The sequence below is a fragment of the Delphinus delphis genome, chromosome 17 (assembly GCF_949987515.2).
Source record: "Delphinus delphis chromosome 17, mDelDel1.2, whole genome shotgun sequence".
Taxonomy (NCBI): domain Eukaryota; kingdom Metazoa; phylum Chordata; class Mammalia; order Artiodactyla; family Delphinidae; genus Delphinus; species Delphinus delphis.
In genome coordinates, this window is record NC_082699.1 from 55,883,725 (window position 1) to 55,901,437 (window position 17,713).

The 17,713-nt window shown below is 35.5% G+C and overlaps 1 protein-coding gene across 3 annotated transcripts in view; it reads right to left on the bottom strand.

The window, feature by feature from the left end:
- CSMD3 (CUB and Sushi multiple domains 3) overlaps nt 1–17,713 on the bottom strand; it is a 1,080,105-nt gene that overhangs the window by 546,110 nt on the left and 516,282 nt on the right. The gene's annotated exons all lie outside the window — the stretch shown is intronic.

Here is a 17,713-nt window from a genome sequence, read left to right on the forward strand (position 1 = left end):
TGTTGTGTTAGTTTCTGCTGTACAGCAGTGAAGCAGTTATACATATACACATATCCACTCTTTTTTAGATTCCTTTCCCATATAGGTCATTACAGAGTACTGAGTAGAGTTCCATGTGCTATACAGCAGGTCCTTGTTAGTTATATTTTTATATATAGTAGTGTGTATATGTCAATCCCAATCTCCCAATTTATCCCTCCTCCGTCTTCACCCCCCGTAACCATAAACTGTTTTCTACATCTGTGACTCTATTTCTGTTTTGTAAATAAGTTCATTTGTACCAATTTTTTTAGATTCCACTTGTAAACGATATCATAGGATATTTGTCTTTCTCTGTCTGACTTACTTCATTCAGTATGACAATCTCTAGGTCCATCCATGTTGCTGCAAATGACATTATCTCATTCTTTTTTTTTTTATAGCTGAGTAGTAATCTATTGCATATGTGTACCACATCTTCTTATCCGCTCCTGTGTGAATGGACATTTAGGTTGCTTCCATGTCCTGGCTACTGTAAATATTACTGCAACGAACACTGGGGTGTGTGTATCTTTTTGAATTATGGTTTTCTCCAGATATATGCCCAGGAGTGGGATTGCTGGATCATATGGTAGTTCTAGTTTTAGTTTTTTAAGGAACCTCCATATTGTTCTCCATAATGATTGTACTAATTTACATTCCCACCAATGGGGCAAGAGGGTTCCCTTTTCTCCACACTGTCTCCCACATTTATTGTTTGTTGATTTTTTGATGATGTGGTACCTCAAGGTACTTTTGATTTGCATTTCTCTAATAATTAGTGATGTTGAGCATCTCTTCATGTGCCTGTTGGTACAGGGACATTTTGCCTGAAGTAGCTTCACACATTTAGGAGAAGGGACGGCAGGGTTAGGACCTGGAGCCTCTTTCTGCTCTAGAAAGTTCTACACCTATTTCCTATTCCTTTTCATTTCTAGATGTCTATCTGGTTATCTTTTTATTCTTTGATACTTCCTACGTTTCCTTGTTTTTTTTTTTTCATTTCCACAATTTCCAAAAATGTATTTGCCCTCTTATTTTTTTTAAGATCTTTATTGGAGTATAATTGCTTTACAATGGTGTGTTAGTTTCTGCTGTATAACAAAGTGAATCAGCTATACATATACATATAGCCCCATATCTCCTCCCTCTTGTGTCTCCCTCCCACCCTCCCTATCCCACCCCTCTAAGTGGTCACAAAGCACTGAGCTGATCTCCCTCCTGTGCTATGTGGCTGCTTCCCACTAGCTATCTATTTTACATTTGGTAGTGTATCTATGTCCATGTCACTCTCTCACTTTGTCCCAGATTACCTTTCCCCCTCCCCGTGTCCTCAAGTCCATTCTCTACGTCTGCATTTTTATTCCTGTCCTGCCCCTAGGTTCTTCAGAAACTTTTTTTTTTTTAAGATTCTATATATATGTGTTAGCATACTGTATTTGTTTTTCTCTTTCTAACTTCACTCTGTATGACAGGATCTAGGTCCACCCACCTCACTACAAATCATTTTCGTTTCTCTTTAATGGCTGAATAATATTCCATTGTATATATGTGCCACATCTTCTTTATCCATTCATCTGTCGATGGACACTTAGGTTGTTTCCATGTCCTGGCTATTGTAAATAGAGATGCAATGAATATTGTGGTATATGACTCTTTTTGAATTATGGTTTTCTCAGGGTATATGTCCAGTAGTGGGATTGCTGGGTCGTATGGTAGTTATATTTTTAGTGTTTTAAGGAACCTCCATACTGTTCTCCATAGTGGCTGTATCAATTTACATTCCCACCAACAGTGCCAAGATACTAAATTTTAGATCATTGAAAATCTTACACTTCTTTTTGAACTGAAAAGAAAAAAAGAATCTATAAAAATCTTTAACTTGTTTTTTTAACACCAGGAATGCACTTCATTTTGAATTCAGGTTTCATAGAACTGTGTTCTAAAGAAACATTGTGAAAAATATTTAAGTACTGTGCAAAACAATAAAATGGCAAGGAGTATAATATAAACATTCGCAATACTGATGTTAGGCTAGTCATGTCATGTATGTTGTACTGGGAATAATTTTATTTTAAAGGATATTCTGCTATTGCATCACTGAATCTAGGCATTAATAATCTCATTCAGTAATGCTCAATTTTATAACCCTAACAGGGGAAATTACTTAATGTTTCCTTTGTCATTAATAATGTTTTAGTCACATATTTGAACTGAAGCCAAGGGTCATATAAAGCCGGAAAGCAAATGAGTAAATAAGATCTTGAGGGGAAAAGTCTGTCAAGAATACAAAGAGAAAAAAAAAATGGATTCACTGCTGAGTAAAATATCCATAATGACTAGGACTTCTAAATTACATACTTAAAAATAAGTTTGTAAAAGCAGAAATTCTTAAGTGTTTACCTACTTTATTGGTAGAACCATGAAGATTTCTGAAAAATTGCACGAGGAGAGAAGGTATAAAGTTTCCCTTCCTAATAAAAAGGGTACCCTAAGAGAGCAGTGTCCTGGATGGAGGCTATACTATAATTAGACCAGCAGAGGGCAACATGGAGGACTGTATCCTTGAAGCCACCATGGCAGCAGAATGTCCTGCTCACTGGTCAGCCACCAAAACTATAGAACAGTATCAGCAGACTGCATTAGCAATACAGCTATGCCAGCAGTGCCCAGTGTTACAGAATTTATGGGAATCCATCACAAATGAACCCAGTTAAATATTATGATTTAATTATGGGATTGTGAATAATATTAAGGAATAGTGTGAGATATAAAGATACTATAAGATATTATAGAATTTTAGACTATATTCACTTTCTTCTTGCCAAAGCAAATTTAAAATTATTATAATGTAAAAGATACGAACACATACATTCTCTTTTGTAACATATGTGTATATCCGTATGTATTCATATACATACACATACGCATTATCGTTTGAAAACTTTGTGGCATGTGAACTTTCAATTTTCAAATTGATGAGTTCAAAAGAACTAGTCTTTTGAGCTATGGTAAAGAGACAGGTTTATGGGCAAGAGTGAGGACTCAAGCTCAGAGACATGAAAGAAAGTAAAGTAAATCCATTATGAAATGGGCATGAGAGCTTAAAACTATAGGATGTGCATCAGCTATACCATATCAAATATGCCAACAATCTATCTCATAGAGAATATGATGAGATTAAATCATTCCTCTTTATTATACCCTCCTATATCCATCTCAATCCTGAACTCTTTTACCAGCCCAAAACCTCTAGCACATATAAGTTTGTCAGTATTTCATAAAGAACAGCTAACATATATAGACTAATCGTTCCACTGCCAATTTGTTCTATTGGCCGTGATTCTACCTAGTTCCCACAACCCATTGGTGGTATAAGGGTAAATATAAATCTAAAAAAAAAAAGGATTAAATTAAACATTTCCCCGATATCAGAAGGTAAAGAAAAATTCCCCTTTCTCTCTAGCATTTCTCTTACGAAACTTGAAATTATAAATTATAATGTTTGTTACAGATGTATGTAAACCTTTTAAGCTAAATAAGCCTCTTGTCAATTTTTGCACTACATGAATGACTTTTTGCAGGCCTTAGTGTTACCTCTTTGAAATGTGAACATCAAGGAAAATGTCACCCTGTCTCCCTGTTTCTGTGGGAGTTTAAGCCTAGGCATATAGCTTCATGATGTTAATTTCCTGCTTTTCATAAAGATAGGAGAAGTTCTATTTTCCCTTTTGATACGGTCAATTAACATGTATGTAAATAGATTGTATCTGCCTGATATATAAAGGGTAAGATTTAGTTCTCTTTGCAATCTCTTTAGCAGATTGCCTATGATGTCCATCACAGTCTAGTTGAATGCTTATTCAATATTAAAACTGTTTCATTCTTTCTACTTTTATGGAGAGTCTTGACTGGGTTGGCAGGAGATTTTTTTGTTAATTATATTTCTCCAACAATTTGGTGATGAGGGTGGGATGCAAATGGCAGTTCCAAAATTAAGTGGACCAGATGAAGTTCTTATGGCCACATAACAGTAGTTTAAGAGACCCTAAATTATAAAAAGTCTCCCTCCTAGTGCTCTGCTCTTTTGGAATACTAGCTAGATGAACCACCCTCTGCAAATTTAAGATTTTTCTATTGAGCAAGCATGGGTAAATTGGGCTCTAAAATCCCTTCAGGATCATGATTAGCTTTGATGATGGAAAAATATGGGAAGCCAGGAATGTTGCCTGCAGTTCTTAAACAACTACTATCTCTGTCACATTTGGAATACTTATGAGAATACAGTCTTTCAAAATTTATGAGGGATTTAGGAGGTTCACATCATAAGCAAATTAATTACTGGTATTTACTGGATGGACGTCATTCTAAGAGTAAAATTAAAAATGATTTGGAAAGCCAAAAGGAAAGACTGAGGAAAATGGAAGAATTTACTTTAGAAAACTTGCAATTGTAAATCCTTTTTCTGCCCTTTGAGGTGTAAATCTTCTACAACTAGGAATGTCTCTCTCAAGGACTTGGAAGCCATAGATCTGAAATAAAATCATCAAAGGAGATAGCATTCCTGTTTTCCTGACTCTGTGGGAGCGAAGAGCCCAACTTTGCTAAGTAACTACTAGCAAACGCAGATGACATATTAATATTGACTAATCTCCCACCTAAAGTTTTCCAGTACTTTTCTACTAGCTCACCCCAGCATTTAAACACCATCCCACCTTGTCCAGAAGAGTTGAGTTCAGTTTGTCTTCCCTATAACAGTAGTCTTGACTCTCATTAGTCTTTGCCCCTATTGCAACAGTCTTGAATAAAGTCCTCCCTGACTGTTTAACTGGCCTGACATAATTTCTTTCTTATAACAGTATAGACATGCTCTGGTCTTACAAATCCAAGAATCCAATTATTGGCAGAGTAAAACTGAGGCCATCTTACCAAATTTTTTATAATATCAAAGTAAAAGTAACTGATATACATCCAGATACTCAGTATCTAAATTTGACACACACACACACACACACACACACACACACACACACAAACAGTTGTGTTTACTAGTTTGATTGCAAGGAAGATGCAGCAGGAAAACTATCACATAAGAGAAACAGAAATCTGGCATTCATAGTTTAAGACTGCAGTAGACAGGCGTAAAGTCTCTTGATTAACTTTGAGATACAAGTTCCTTCCAGTCCAGGTACAGATAAACAAAAGTGGATATTTATTCAAACACATGGAGGCTAAATGATATGCTACTAAACAACCAATGGATCATTAAAGAAATCAAAGAGGAAATCGAAAAATACCTAGAGACAAATGAAAATGAAAACATGACAATCCAAAACCTATGGGACCCAGCAAAAGCAGTTCTAACAGGGAAGTTTATAGTGATGCAAGCTTACTTCAGGACATAAGAAAAATCTCAAATAAACAACCCAAACTTACACCTATAGCAACTAGAGAAACACAAACACAACCCAAAGTTAGTAGAAAGGAAGAAATTATAAAGATCAGAGCAGAAATAAATGAATTAGAGACTAAGAAAACAATAGAAAAGATCAATGAAATTAAAAACATTAAAAGATGGTTCTTTGAAAAGATAAACAAAATTGAAAAACCTTTAGCCAGACTCACCAAGCAAAAAGAGAGGGCCCAAATCAACAAAATCAGAAATGAAAGAGGAGAAGTTACAACTGACACCACAGAAATACAAAGGATCATAAGAGACTACCACAAGCAACTATATGCCAATAAAATGGACAACCTAGAAGAAATGGATAAATTCTGAGAAAGGTACAATCTCCCAAGACTGAACGAGGAAGAAGCAGAAAATATGAACACACCAATTGCCAGTACTGAAATTGAATCAGTAATTTAAAAACTCCCAACAAATAAAAGGCAAGGGCCAGATGGCTTCACAGGCAAATTCTACCAAACATTTAGAGAAGAGTTAACACCTATCCTCCTGAAAATGTGTACAGAAACAAAAAAGACCCCAAACAGCTAAAGTAATATTGAGAAAGATGAACAGAGCTGGAAGAATCAGGCTCCCTGACTTCAGACTGTACTACAAAGCTACAGTCATCAGAATAGTATGGTACTTGCACAAAAACAGACACATCAATCAGTGGAACAGGATAGAAAGCCTGAAAATAAACCCATGCACTTATGGTCAATTAATCTACAACAACGGAGGTAAGAATATACAATGGAGAAATGACAGTCTCTTCAACAAGTGGTGCTGGGAAAACTGAACAGCTACATGTAAAGGAATGAAATTAGAAGATTCTCTAACATCATATATAAAAATAAACTCAAAGTGGTTTAAAGACCTTAATGTAAGACTGGATGCTATAAAACTTCTAGAGGAAAACATAGGCACAACACTTTTTGACACAAATCGCAGCAATATTTTTTTGTATCCATCTCCTCGAGTAATGGAAATAAAAACAAAAATTAAAAAATGGGATCAGGACTTCCCTGGTGGCACAGTGGTTGAGAGTCTGCCTCCCGATGCAGGAGACATGGGTTCGTGCCCTGGTCTGGGAAGATCCCACATGCCACGGAGCGGCTGGGCCCATGAGCCATGGCCGCTGAGCCTGCGCGTCCAGAGCCTGTGCTCCGCAACGGGAGAGGCCACATGTACCACAAAAAAAAAAAAAAAAAAAAAAGATCAAATTAAACTTAAAAGTTTTTGCACGGCAAAGGAAACCATAAACAAGACAAAAAGACAACCCTCAGACTGGGAGAAAACATTTGCAACTGGAGCAACCAAAAAGGGATTAATCTCCAAAATATACAAACAGCTCATACTGCTCAATATCAAAAGACAAACTAACAACCCAATCAAAAACTGGGCATAAGACCTTAATAGACATTTCTCCAAAAAAGACATACAGATGGCTAATAGGCACATGAAAAGATGCTCAACATTGCTAATTATTAGAGAAATGGAAACCAAAACTGCAAAGAGGCATCACCTCACACTGGTCAGAATGGCCATCAACAAAAAGTCTACAAATAATAAATGCTGGAGAGGGTGTGGAGAAAAAGGAACCCTCCTACACTGTTGGTGGGAATGTAAATTGGTGCAGCCACTGTGGAGAACAACATGGAGTTTTCTTAAAAGACTAAAAATAGAGCTACCATATGATCCAGCAATCCCACTCCTGGACATATATCTGGAGAAAACTATAGAAAAAATATATGCACCCCAACAACATTCATAGCAGCACTGTCTGCACAGCCAAGACATGGAAGCAACCTAAGTGTCCATCGACAGATGAAAAGATAAAGAAGATACGGTGTGTGTATATATATATATATATATAGTTATTTATTGTTATTTATTTATTGTTATATATATATAGAACAATAGAAAATATATATAAATATATGTATATACAATGGAATATTACTCAGACATAAAAAAGAATGAAATAATGTCACTTGCAGCAACATGGATGGACCTAGAGATTATCATACTAAGTGAAGTCAGACAAACGCAAATTTCTTATGATATCACATATATGTGGAATAAAATGAATGAATTTATTTACAAGAGAGAAATAGAAAAAAAAACTATGGTTACCAAAGGGGAAAGGGGGTGGGGAGGGATAAATTAGGAGTTTTGATTAAAATGTACACACTACTGTATATGAAATAGGTAACCAACAAGGACCTACTATCTAGCACAGGGAACTATATACTCAACATCTTATAATAACCTATAATGGAAAATAATATAAAAAAGAATATATATATACATATATATGTTTAAAAAGTGGATGTTTATTAATCATGTAGATTTAACTGATTTTTATAATAATACAATTATTGATTTGGACTCAGGCAAAAAATGGTCCACAGTCTGGGTTTGTCCTCAAGACTTACAACACTTAGAGTCATGTATACTAAACACTGTAAGTTCAGTATGTGCCTTAAATAGGTGCCTCATAATAATACTAAATCATGGTTCTGAGTATTTTTGTGTTTCCTGTCTAGAAAAAATTATTTTGAAAGATGAATAATTACTGAAGGGCCCAGATCATCTCATAAATATAATGTTACTTATGTGATTGATGAGAACTAGGAGAAATTTACTGGGCCTGTGAAGGAAAACACTTAGCTAAAAATTTAGATTCAGGCTCCAGAATGAAGCTACTCCACAGAACTGAATCAGGTAATATTTCATATGAAACTACAAAATAATACTCATATTGTTAATCATTTGAAAGTGTAAGCAATATACACATCACAACAGTTTGTAAAATTAATGTATGATGAAAGAAAAATTTTGACCATTGCTAATCAAAAATGTGCTTTAACCATTCACCACTGGTACAATAAACGTAAAGGCTAATATTGCACTGAATTTTTAAATTCATCTTATTGTAACCCTGACAATTGCTTTGCTTTGTATTTTACTGTGGACTTGCTGTATATTTAGATGAGTGCAAATTGCCAAGATAAAGCAGAAACAGCAATAGAGATAAATAGAAAATTGTAGCTTTATTATAAAATAGTCACAAAAAGAAAAATTATAAGTGCAAACGCAAATCTAAAAAAAATCCAAAATTTCCCTAATGACAAAAGGGAAAAATAACTCTCCTCCCCTCCCACCTCTCTTTAGCATTTCTTTTAGAAAACTTGCAATTACAAATGATTGCTTTCTCTTTTTCTTTCAGATGTATGTAAATGTTTTAAAAGCTAAATAAACCTCTTACCAGTTTTGCACCCCAAGAATGTCTCACTTGGAGGCCATTGGAGTCATCTCTTTGAAATGTGAACATGAAGATGGATGGTGCCCTGTCACCTGTTTCTGTGAGAGTTAAAGCTTAGGTGCTTGGCTTCAGGATGTAACTTCCTTCTTGTCATAAAGAAGACAAGGATAGTGCATTCAGGTTACTATTTAAAAAAAAAAAAAAAAGATAGGAGAGACCAGGTGGTTTATAAACAACATAATGCACTATCCTTTTTCTTTTGATAAGGACAATTAACATGTGAAATGATTATATTTACTTGTCTATATAAATGGGTTAGTTTTTTTTTCTCCTTTTGCAGTCTCTTCAGCAGATTGCCTATCATGTGCATCATGGTCTGATTTAATCCATTTTCAATTGTAAAACTAATTCATTCTTTTCTTTACTTTCTGGGAAGGATTCACTGGGTTGGTAAGTGACTTTATATCGATATTTGTATTTTCTCAACAATGGTATGTCACTTAAAACTCTGCTCTTTGCATCCAGCGTCAATGGCTAATTAATCTCGATATCCTTTCAAAGACCTTGGTTTAGACTAAAACTGCTTAAGACAACTTTTTATTCAACCCCCATCCCTGACAATAAGGGGTGCTTCTGGGTCACAGAGGAGGGAGTCTTATACCATTCTCAAGAAAAACTCTGAAAAGAGTCTTCAAATAGTTTTAACATGTTTTTAATACATTTTTTGAACCAGTTATCAGTAAACTTAAATTAAAAACTTCTTTAATATGTGTTTATTTACAAGCTGTGTAACCTCAGCATTCATAGTGCATTCTAAGCTTCTTAGTTAGTCCCTTCATGTTAAAATAAAAGATTAAAAGCCCTAAATAAATGCACTCAGAAATATTCCTCAAGCTCTCAAGTACAATATAAAATAAAAGAGAAGATCTATTAAATTTCAAATATGCTCAATGCCTGATTTTCCTTATAATCACTCTAAGCATTATGGGTGTATCCATTAGAAATAACAACTATAGTCCTACACTGGAACATATTTTTTGTATTGTACAAGTATGTAACTTTTGCCTTTTATATAAATGCATTTAATATTCTTTCTTCTAATACAGAGCTATCAAGGATGATGTATACCTTCATTTCTGGATACATGAAATTAACTAAGGATGATGATGATGGCTGCAAAAATTAGATTAAAAAAACCCCTGAAATATCACCATTAGGGTGACATCAAAAAGTGTTATCACCAAGAGGGTAGACAGCAAAAGGAAGAAGAAATACAATCCTGCAACCTGCGGAAGGAAAACCACATTCACAGAAAAATAGACAAGATGAAAAGGCAGAGGGCTATGTACCAGATGAAGAAGCAAGATAAAACCCCAGAAAAACAACTAAATGAAATGGAGATAGGCAATCTTCCAGAAAGAAAAATCAGAATAATGATAGTGAAGATGATACAGGACCTTGGAGAGAGAATGGAGGCAAAGATCGAGAAGATGCAAGAAATGTTTAACAAAGATATAGAAGCATTAAAGAACATATAAAGAGAGATGAACAATATAATAACTGAAATGAAAAATACACTAGAAGGAATCAATAGCAGAATAAGTGAGGCAGAAAAACAGATAAGTGACCTAGAAGACAGAATGGTGGAATTCACTGATGGGGAACAGAAAAAAAACAAACGAATGAAAAGAAATGAAGACAGCCTAAGAGACCTCTGGGACAACATTAAATGCAGAAACATTCGCATTATAGAGGTTCCAGGAGGAGAAGAGACAGAGAAAGAACCCAAGAAAATACTTAAAGAGATTAGAGTCAAAAAATTCCCTAACATGGGAAAGGAAATAGCCTCCCAAGTCAAGGAAGTGCAGAGAGTCCCATACAGGATAAACCCAAGGAGAAACACGCTGAAACACATATTAATCAAATTACCAAAAATTAACAGCAAAGAAAAATTATTGAAAGCAGCAAGGGAAAAATGACAAATAACATACAAGGGAAATCCCATAAGGTTAACAGCTGATTTCTCAGCAGAAACTCTACAAGCCAGACCAGAGTGGCATGATATACTTACAGTGATGAAAGGGAAGAACCTACAACCAAGATTACTCTACCTGGCAAGGATCTCATTCAGATTCGATGGAGAAGTCAAAAGCTTTACAGACAAGCAAAAGCTAAGAGAATTCAGCACCACCAAACCAGCTCTACGACAAATACTAAAGGAACCTAAGTGGGAAAAACAAGAGAAGAAAACGACCTACAAAAACAAAATGAAAACAATTAAGAAAATGGTAATAGGAACATACATATCGATAATGACCTAAAACGTGAAGAGATTAAATGCTCCAACCAAAAGACACAGGCTTGCTGAATGGTTACAAAAACAAGGCCCATATATATGCTATCTAAAAGAGACCTACTTCAGACCTAGGGACACATTCACACTGAAAGTGAGGGGACGGAAAAAGATATTCCATACAAAGGGAAATCAAAAGAAAGCTGGAGTAGCAATACTCATATCAGGTAAAATAGACCTTAAAATAAAGAATGTTACAAGAGACAAGGAAGGACACTACATGACGATCAAGGGATCAATCCAATAAGAAGATATAACGATTATAAATATACATGAACCCAACATAGGAGCACCTCAATACATAAGGCAACTGCTAACAGCTATAAAAGAGGAAATCAACAGTAACATAATAATAGTGGGGGACTTTAACACCTCACTTACACCAATGGACAGATCATCCAAAATGAAAATTAATAAGGAAACACAAGGTTTAAATAGACCAGATAGATTTAATTGATATTTATAGGACATTCCATCCAAAAACAGCAGATTATACTTTCTTCTCAAGTGCACACAGAACATTCTCCAGGATAGATAATATCTTGGGTCACAAATCAAGCCTCAGGAAATTAAAGACAATTGAAATCACATCAAGCATCTTTTCTGACCACAACGCTATGAGATTAGAAATCAATTACAGGGAAAAAAACGTAAAAAACACAAACACATGGAGGCTAAACAATATGTTACTAAATAACCAAGAGATAATTGAAGAAGTAAAAGAGGAAATCAAAAAATACCTAGAGAAAAATGACAATGAAAACACGATGATCCAAAACCTATGGGATGCAGCAAAAGCAGTTCTAAGAGGGAAGTTTATGGCTATACAAGCCTACCTCAAAAACAAGAAAAAAACTCAAATAAAAAATCTAACATTACACCTAAAGGAACTAGAGAAAGAAGAACAAACAAAACCCAAAGTTAGCAGAAGGAAAGAAATCATAAAGATCATAGCAGAAGTAAATGAAATTGAAACAAAGAAAACAATACCAAAGATCAATAAAACTAAAAGCTGGTTCTTTGAGAAGATAAACAAAATTGATAAACCATTAGCCACACTGATCAAGAAAAAGAGAGGACTCAAATCAATAAAATTAAAAATGAAAAAGGAGACATTACAACAGACACCACAGAAATACAAAGCATCCTAAGAGATTACTACAAGCAACTGTATGCCAATAAAATGCACAACCTGGAAGAAATGGACAAATTCTTAGAAAGATATAGCCTTCCAAGACTGAACCAGGAAGAAATAGAAAATATGCACAGACCAATCACAAGTAATGAAACTGAACCTGTGATTAAAAATCTTCCAACACACAAAGTCCAGGACCAGAGAGCTTCACAGGTGAATTCTATCAAACATTTAAAGAAGAGATAACACCCATGCTTCTCAAACTCTTCCAAAAAATTGCAGAGGAAGGAAAACTCCCAAACTCATTCTATGAGGCCACCATCAGCCTGATACCAAAACCAGAAAAAGATATGACAACAAAAGAAAATTACAGACCAATATCACTGATGAATATAGATGCAAAAATCCTCAACAAAATACTAGCAAACAGAATCCAACAACACATTAAAAGGATCATACACCATGATCAAGTGGGATTTATCCCAGGGACGCAAGGATTCTTCAATATACGCAAATCAATCAATGTGACACACCATATTAACAAATTGAAGAAGAAAAACGATATGATCATCTCAATAAATGCAGAAAAAGTTTTTGACAAAATTCAACACTGATTTATGATAAAAACTCCCCAGAAAGTAGGCAGAGAGGGAACCTACCTCAACATAATAAAGGCCATATATGACAAACCCAGAGCAAACATCATTCTCAATGGTGAAAAACTGAAAGCATTTCCTCTAAGATCAGGAACAAGACAAGGATGTCAACTCTCACTACTATTATTCAACATAGTTTTGAAGTCCTCGCCACAGCAATCAAAGAAGAAAAAGAAATAAAAGGAATACAAATTGGAGAAGAAGTAAAACTGTCTCTGTTTGCAGATGACATGATACTATACATAGAGAATCCTAATGATGCCACCAAAAACTACTAGAGCTAATCAATGAATTTGGTAATGTTGCAGGATACAAAATTAATGCACAGAAATCTCTTGCATTCCTATACACTAATGATGAAAAATCTGAAAGAGAAATTAAGGAAACGCTCCTATTTACCATTGTAACAAAAAGAATAAAATACCTAGGAATAAACCTACCTAGGGAGACAAAAGACCTGTATGCAGAAAACTATAAGACACTGATGAAAGAAATTAAAGATGATACCAACAGATGGAGATATATACCATGTTCCTGGATCGGAAGAATCAATATTGTAAAAATGACTACACTCCCCAAAGCAATCTACAGATTCAATGCAGTCCCTATCAAATTACCAATGGCATTTTTTTACAGACCTAGAACAAAAAATCTTAAAATTTGTATGGAGACATAGCCAAATCAGTCTTGAGGGAAAAAAGTGGAGCTGGGGGAATCAGGCTCCCTGACTTCAGACTATACTACAAAGCTACAGTAATCAACACAATATGGCACTGGCACAAAAACAGAAATATAGATCAATGGAATAGGACAGAACGCCCAGAGAAAAAACCCATTCACCTATGGTGAACTAATCTATGACAAAGGAGGCAAGGATATACAATGGAGAAAAGACAGTCTCTTCAGTAAGTGGTGCTGGGAAAACTGGTCAGCTACATGTAAAAGAATGAAATTAGAACACTCCTTAACACCATACAGAAAAATAAACTCGAAATGGATTGGAGACCTAAATTTAAGACCAGGCACTGTAAAACGCTTAGAGGGAAACATAGGAAGAACATTCTTTCACATAAATCACAGCAAGATATTTTTTGATCTATCTCCTACAGTAATGGAAATAAAAACAAAACTAAACAAATGGGACCTAATGAAACTTAAAAAGCTTCTGCACAGCATAGGAAACCATAAACAAGACGAAAAGACAACACTCAGAATGGGAGAAAATATTTGCAAATGAATCAACGGACAAAGGATTAATCTCCAAAATATATAAATAGCTCATGCAGCTCAATATTAAAAAAACAAACAACCTAATCCAAAAATGGGCAGAAGACCTAAGTAGACATTTCTCCAAAGAAGACATACAGATGTCCAAGAAGCAAATGAAAAGCTGCTCAGTGTCACTAATTGTTAGAGAAATGCAAATCAAAATTACAATGAGGTATTACCTAACACCAATTAGAATGGGTATCATCAGAAAATCTACAAGCAACAAATGCTGGAGAGGGCGTGGAGAAAATGGAGCCCTCTTGCACTGTTGGTGGGAATGTAAATTGATACAGCCACTATGGAGAACAGTATGGAGGTTCCTTAAAAAACTAAAAATAGAATTACCATATGACCCAACAATCCCACTACTGGGCATATACCCAGAGAAAACCATAATTCAAAAAGACACATGCACCCCAATGTTCATTGCAGCACTATTTACAATAGCCAGGTCATAGAAGCAAACTAAATGCCCATCGACAGACAAATGGATAAAGAAGGTGTGGTACATGTATACAATGGAATATTACTCAGCCATAAAAAGGAATGAAATTGGGTCATTTGTAGAGACGTGGATGAATCTAGAGACTGTCATACACAGTGAAATAAGTCAGAAAGAGAAAAACAAATATCATATATTAACACATATATGTGGAACCTAGAAAATGGTACAGATGAACCAGTTTGCAGAGCAGAAATTGAGACACATAAGTAGAGAACAAACGTATGGACACCAAGGGGGGAACGCGGCGGGGGCTGGGGGTGGCAGTGTGATGAATTGGGAGATTGGGATTGACATGTATACACTGATGTGTATAAAATGGATGACAAATAAGAACCTGCTGTATAAAAAAATAAATTAAATTAAATTAAAAAAAGTGTTATCACCTCACTCACACCTGTTAAGATGGCTATTCACAAAAAGGTAAGAAGTAACAAATGCTGGTGGGAATGTGGAGAAAAAGGAACCCTTGTACACTGTTGTTCAGAATGTAAACCGTTACAGCCCCTATGAAACAGTATAGAGGTTCCTCAAGAAATTAAAAACAGAAATACCCTAAGATTCAGCAATCCCACTTCCTGCTAGAGATATCCAAATGAAATGAAACCATTATCTCAAAGAGTTATCTATAATCCCATCTTCACTGCAGCATTATTCACAATAACAGGGCTATGGAAACAACCTAAGCGTCTGTCAGTAGATGAAAAGATCAAGAAAATTTATGCGTGCACACACACACATATCGTTCAGCCTTAAAAAGGAAATAAATTCTGTCATTTGCAACAACATGGGTGAAACTGGAGGGCATTAGGATAAGTGACACTAAGTCATATAGAGAAAGACAAATACTGTATGGAATCACATATGTGGAACCTAAAAAAATAAAAAAGAGAGAGAGTATTAATTCATAGAAACAAGAGAGTTGCCAGGTATTGGGGAGTGGGGGATATGGCAGAGGTTGGTATAAGTGTACATACTTTCAGTTATAAGATGAATAAGATCTGAAAGTCTAATGTGTAACATGATAACTATAGTTGATAACAGTGAACTCTATAACTGAAATTTGCTAGAAGAAGTAGAACTTAAATGTTCTCACCAGAAAAAAAAAAAAAAGTAAATATGTGAGGTGATAGATGTGTTAATTAACTTGATGGGGGGGAATCCTTTCACAAAGTATACATATATCCACGTTGTATAATTTAAAATGCTTTACATTTTTATTCATCAATTATACCTCAGTAAGTCTGAAACAAAATTTTAAAAGCAAATAAAATAGAAAAGAAAGTGGATCAAAATACTAGATGAACAACATAGAGTTTTAAAAATAAAAATACATGAAGTACTGTGGAATGATGGGACTACATAAATGTTAATTCAATCAGGTAACTGAGTAGTGAATAATTGTGGTTTTTACTTCATTTATGGTGTTGGACTTCAGAAGTTTTAATTTATTGGTTAATTCTAAAGCATAATGTGTGTGAGAGTCTTTGGAACAGTTATTACAGTTGCAAAAAGATGTCTATTTCAACACTTGTTTGTTTTTTTGGTGGGGGGTGTACGCGGGCCTCTCAATGTTGTGGCCTCTCCCGTTGCGGAGCACAGACTCCGGACGCGCAGGCTCAGCGACCATGGCTCACGGGCCTAGCCGCTCCGCGGCATGTGGGATCTTCCCGGACCGGGGCACGAACCCGTGTCCCCTGCATCGGCAGGCGGACTCTCAACCACTGCGCCACCAGGGAAGCCCCTCAACACTTGTGTTTAGAAGAATTTTAAGGTCAAGACCTCAGCACATACATCTTTGTACTCATCTGTGGATACTTCAGTCAAATATTGGGTTGGCCAAAAAGTTTGTTTGGGTTTTCCATAATTGCTTACAAAAAACACAAAAGAACTTTATGGCCAACCCAATATTTAGCATTCTAACAAAGTGCTGTGCTTTTGTGAGAAGAACGCTAATGTATTTATTTACATACTCTTTCTATATTTTGTCCTAATTTCTTTCCTACAGCCGCTTTCAAAATGCCTACCATATTACAAATATTCCTGATAAAAAGAGAAAAAATACCAACTGAAAGCTTCTTTAGTTTAGACAATTTGATCCAATTGAATCCAATGCCAAAAAAAACCCCACGAAAAACCCCAAACAAAACCATAGTAATTGCTTAAATTGCAGTAAAACCATCAGTGTTTTCACAAAACAAACCAAAGTAAAACAGTAAACTGCCTTCTTGTTTTAGTAAAATCATCCATGTTCTCCCAGTCGAAAATGTAACTATCGTCACAATGAAGAAATAATGAAGAACCATAAAAATAAACTATCCCTTATATTTAACATTTTTGTTGCTAGTAATCAAATGTCACAGAGATTATTTTATACTGCAGCCTGAAGTAATTCTGAAATTCCAAGAGCATTTATTTATTATTGCCCACTAGCAAGTCATTTGAATGACTATGCATCAAATTTTGTCCACACGATGAGATAATTGCTACTGTCAGTTTGATTGTTTTTCTTGCATGTGGTATTAGTAAGTGCTGTTGAAACTCTGGTGCTAGAGACTAAATGTCCCCCTGCTGCCAAAACTTACATGTTGAAACCTAATCTCCAATGTTAGGGTATTTGAAGGTGAGGACTTTGATAGGTGATTAGGTCATGAAGGCAGAGCGCTCCTCAATGTGATTGTGCCCTTATAAAAGAGGACCCAGAGAGATCCCTGACCCCATCTGCTATATGAGGACACAGTAAAAAGATGGCCACCTATGAACTGGAAAGCGGATTGTTAGCAGACACCGAATCTGCTGGCACCATGATCTCTGAATTCCAGACTCTAGAACTGTGAGGAATACATTTATGTTGTTTATAAACCACCCAGTCTATCCTTTTTTCTTTTTTTTTTTTTTAATAGTAGCCTGAATGCACTGACACCACATAGACCTGCATAGCTCTCTACTGCCTGTGGTATGTCTTTGCCAATGTCTGCAAAGATACCCCATCTGCTGACATGTTTCAGTAGATGTGTCTTGATGTAGAGCAATTTTTCTGCTCCCACTATAATTCATGCCACACCT